Below are 5311 nucleotides of genomic sequence, written 5' to 3'. Positions count from 1 at the left end.
GCCCTCGTTACGAGGAATCCGTATCACTTAGAATTATTCAATTCCAATAAGTGGAACCCACTCAAATTGTTGCCACAAATCAGCCATCCACATGTTAATAAATAATATTTATTAACTTTATTCCAACAATCCCCCACATGAATGAAATTGAGACGACAATTATAAAGACACGACTCGATGTGGTGATAGATTCTACGGTCAATACCAGTATAGGATAGGTAGGCAGAGCCTTTGAACCTTCCCTCGGAAAGATATGCCATCTTTACTGACTACTCAGTAGACACGTTGTCCTTGAACTGTTAGTCGTTTTGTATAAACGATAAACATATTCCCCACTGATATCTCCCTGACACAGGTTCAGTTCTCATGGTTATGTTCATTTTGGCCCTGAACATCCGCCTGGTTCTGCAAGAGTTTCTAAAGAATTAAGCCCAATTAATTCTCTTTCGAAGCGGCCCCACTTCTCTCTCACATAGGTGATTCTTTTATCAGGAGTAATCCCGCATTACTCATTCGGAATCTTAACAATCCGATTTCACAGAATCATTAAAAGCTCTAAGCTTAACCTCGTACGGGAGTCACTGTTTTAATATAGGAATAGGACTTGGGGTTTTTCCCCCACAGTGACCTCACATAGCCTTTGACAGTTAGGTTGTCCCTTTGAACCAAGATCTTGGGATCTCCAGTCATCATGGTTGGGTTTCCTTTGCCTTGGTTTTATTTGCTATGAGCTTTAGCCCCATTCCTTTGGATGTCTTCTCTACTTGGTCCCTATTTAACCCTTTGGTTAGCGGATCCGCAATATTTTCTTTAGACCTAACATAGTCAATACTAATGACTCCAGATGAGAGAAGTTGTCTAATGGTATTATGTTGTCGACGGATAAGTCTAGACTTACCATTATACATCACATTATGTGCCCTACCAATGGCAGATTGGTTATCACAATATACACATATTGCAGGCATAGGTTTTGTCCAATTAGGAATATCCTCCACAAAGTTCCTTAGCTATTCAGCTTCTTCTCCACATTTATCCAATGCAACAAACTCAGATTCCATCGTGGATCTTGTTATCACAGTTTGTTTGGAGGATTTCCAAGATATGGCCGCACCTCCCAGAGTGAATACATAACCACTCGTGGCTTTTGAATCTTGAATATCAGATATCCAACTTGCATCAGTGTACCCTTCAATTACTTCAGGATATCTTGTGTAGTGTAGACCATAATCACGAGTGAATCGTAGATACCTCAATACTCTTACGATTGCTTTCCAATGTTCAGCACTTGGATTACTCGTATATCGAGCTAGTCTACTCACGGTGTAGGCTAAATCCGGTCTCGTGCAACTCATCAAGTACATGAGACTGCCTATCACTCTAGCATATTCAATTTGAGAGATGCTTTCACCTTTATTCTTAGACTAGTGTTGACTAATGTCTATGGGAGTTCTCGAGACTCCAGAATCGTCCTTTCCAAACTTGTCTAGAATTTTATCAACATAGTGTGTTTGATCCAGTACAATCCCATTGGGTGTTCGGGTAATCTTGATCCCCAGAATTACATCAGCAATTCCCAGATCTTTCATATCGAACCTTGAGTTCAATATATCTTTTGTGGATTGGACCATACGATCATTACTCCCCACTATGAGCATGTCATCTACATATAAACACAGAATCACATATCCATGTTCAGTGGTTTTAATGTACACACATTTGTCACACTCATTGATCTTAAATCCATTTGACATCGTAACGTTGTCAAATTTCTCATGCCATTGCTTTGGGGCTTGTTTAAGGCCATAAAGCGACTTGACTAGTTTACAGACTTTCTTTTCTTGGCCAGGTGCAATACAACCCTCAGGTTGATTCATATAAATCTCTTCTTCGAGATCTCCATTAAGAAATGTTGTTTTTACATCCATTTGATGAATTTTAAGATTGCGCAATGCAGCAACTGCAATTATCAATCTAATAGATGTTATTCTCGTCACAGGAGAATAAGTATCAAAGTAATCAACACCCTCTTGTTGTTTATACCCTTTGATTACCAGTCGTGCCTTATATTTATCAATTGAGCCATCGACTTTCATCTTCCTCGTAAAGATCCACTTAGATCCAAGCGTTTTACTTCCAGGAGGAAGATCAACCAACTCCCACGTGTGGTTTTGCATGATAGAGTCTATTTCACTTCTTATGGCTTCTTTCCATAAGTGACCCTCAACAGAGTTCATTGCCTCTTTATAATTTAGAGGTGGAGCCTCTAACATATAGGTGAAAAAATCAGAACCAAAAGATTTTTCTACCCTCGCTCGCTTGCTTCGTCTAAGTCCCTCAGACTCTATATCTTCTTTGGACTCTTCATCATTAGCTTGAGTTATTTCCTCAATATCCTCAAGAAATTGGTTTGATGAACTCGGTTCAACTTCCTTAGACTTATAAGGAAATACATGTTCAAAGAACGAAGCATTTTTAGATTCCATAATCGAATCGTTGTGTATATCGGGGTTTTTCGAGTCATACACAAGGAATCTATATGCATTACTATGGTGTGAGTACCCAATGAAGATACAATCTACAGTTTTTGGTCCTATCTTCATTTTCTTTGGAGCGGGAGCTATTACTTTCGCCAAGCACCCCCACATTCGCAAGTATTTATAGTAAGGTCTCTTTCCTATAAATAGCTCAGACGGAGACTTATCCTCATTCTTTCGGGGTATCTTGTTCAGAAGATAATTTGCAGACAAGATCGCTTCCCCCCACATTTCTTGGGGTAACCCAGAACTTAACAACATCGCATTCATCATCTCCTTGAGAGTGCGATTCTTACGTTCGGCCACGCCGTTTGATTGAGGAGAATAAGGTGGAGTAACTTCGTGAATAATTCCATGATGTGCACAAAAGGCACCAAATGGTTCAACATATTCACCTCCTCGATCACTTCGCACTTTCTTAATCTTCTTATTAAGTTGATTCTCAACTTCCAATTTGTATCTGACAAATTTCTCAATTGCCTCATCTTTTCTCTTAAGCAAGTAAACGTAACAATATTTTGTACAGTCGTCAATAAAAGTCACAAAATATTTATTACCACCTCTTGTTGGCATGAACTTTAAATCACATAAATCGGTATGGATTAAGTCAAGAGGTTCGCTATTTCTTTCAACGGTATGGAAAGATGTTCTCGTTAATTTTGCTTCAACACAAATTTCACATTTATGTTTTGAGTCAATATTAAACTTTGGAATACAATCCAAGTTAATTAACTTTCTCAACGTGTCATAATTCACATGACCTAGTCTACCATGCCATAAATTAAATGACTCAATCATATAAGCGGAAGAATTATTCTTATTAATTTCATTGGCCTTGATGACAATTACATTCATCTTGAACATTCAATTCTTAATGTAGCCTTTGCCCACATACATCCCATTCTTAGATAGTACAACTTTTTGAGACTCTAAAACCATTCTAAACCCATGGTTGCACAGCACAGTTCCAGAGATGAGATTCTTCCTTATATCGGGCACATAGAGCACGTTCGTGAGCTTTAACTCTTTCCTAGATGTCATCTTTAGAAGGACGTCACATTTTCCCTTGACGTCAGAGGTGGCAGAGTTTCCCATGAACAACTTCTCTCCATCTTCCATCGGCTCGAAGGTGGAGAAGGAGTTTCTATCAGAGCATATGTGGCGGGTTGCTCCAGAATCCAACAACCATTCCTTAGGGTTCGAGTCCACCATGTTCACCTCGGAGACCACAGCGACGAGGAGTTCATCATCGCCCTCCACGACATTGGCCTCCTTCTTCTTCTTTGGCTTCCTACAATCGGTAGCTCGGTGACCTTCTTTGTTACAGTTGAAGCATTTCCCAACGAATTTTTGTTGATGCTTCTTCTTCTTGAACGTCCCTCCTTTTGGCCCAAGCTTGTGGGCGGGTTTCTTTCCCCTCGAGCTCTCGCCAAGTTCAATGATGTTGGCCTTCTCGGAGTGGATCTTGAACCTCTTGTCAGAGCCACGGTTGTCTTCTTCAATTCGGAGACGAACAACCAAGTCTTCAAAACTCATCTCTTTTCGCTTGTGCTTGAGATAGTTTTTGAAGTCCTTCCACCCCGCGGGTAGTTTCTCGATGGCAGAGGCAACTTGGAATGACTCGCTAATGGTCATCCCCTCGGCATGAATCTCGTGGATGATAAGTTGCAGCTCTTGGACTTGACTCACCACGGTCTTCGAATCCACCATTTGAAAATCGAGGAAGCGGCCCACGATATACTTCTTAGAGCCCGCATCTTCGGTTTTGTATTTCCGATCCAGTGATTCCCAAAGCTCTTTGGAGGAGCGTTTGGAGCTATACATATTGTACAACGAGCGTTGAGACTATTCATCACGGAATTCCGACACAAGTAGTCGGAATCCTTCCATGCGCTAAACGCCATTAGCACATCACGATCGGTTTCGTCCTCGCGAGGAGTCGGTGGATCTTCGGTTAGGAACCGTGCAAGACCGAGCGTTGTCAAGTAGAACAACATCTTTTGTTGCCAACGTTTGAAGTTCAACCCCGTGAACTTCTCGGGCTTCTCGGCCGGTATGACGGCGGGCACGCGTGCCACAGAACCGCTTGAACCGTTCATGGCCATCGAAGCCATTGGTTGGACAAGACCCGCAGGTCCGTTCCCGGCCGTAGCCGCCATCGAGTCTTGACCCAAGGTCACATGAATTTGACCAAACATCATGGTCGTCGGGGTGTTCATCACGGAGGGATTCTCGGTGAGGCTCCCATCACCAGTCACATTCGTCGTGTCGTTAGCGTTAGTCATTTATTCTACAAAAGAAACCAACAATAATTAGTAACGAATAAAACCAAATCCGAAAAGAAATATTTTGGAAAACTTTTCTTCCTCGCAGGCTGCCTTTAAAAAAATATATATATAAAAAGCTTCAAGATTGTTAGCAATATTACAAATAATATTGATAGGGAAAATAGACACATGCAAGGAAAAATAAAATATAAACCGGAAATGGAAAGAACAGGAAATCGGCAAGAGAAGGTCGAGGCCCGTTTGACGGTTTCTTTGAAGCTTTTTATCGCCCTCCCTACGAGTGCTGGATTTCGTGAGTGAAAGCCTCCCAGGATACAACGACTACAAGACGAGCAATGCACCACAAGACTCGGCTTCGGCGAACTAGAACCTGTGCGAAACTACCACCACGACAAAGCGAAAGAAAAGAATTTCTGGGGAAGAGAGAGCTCGGGAACAGTGGGGAAACAATGGAATTCGTATCACTTATGAATGAGAGCTGAAGAC

Source organism: Urtica dioica, chromosome 3 (genome assembly GCF_054948205.1).
Source record: "Urtica dioica subsp. dioica isolate 48M chromosome 3, U.dioica_male_clone48M_v1_H2, whole genome shotgun sequence".
Lineage (NCBI taxonomy): Eukaryota > Viridiplantae > Streptophyta > Magnoliopsida > Rosales > Urticaceae > Urtica > Urtica dioica.
The sequence above is the reverse complement of the archived record's forward strand: the minus strand, read 5'-3'. Positions refer to the sequence as shown.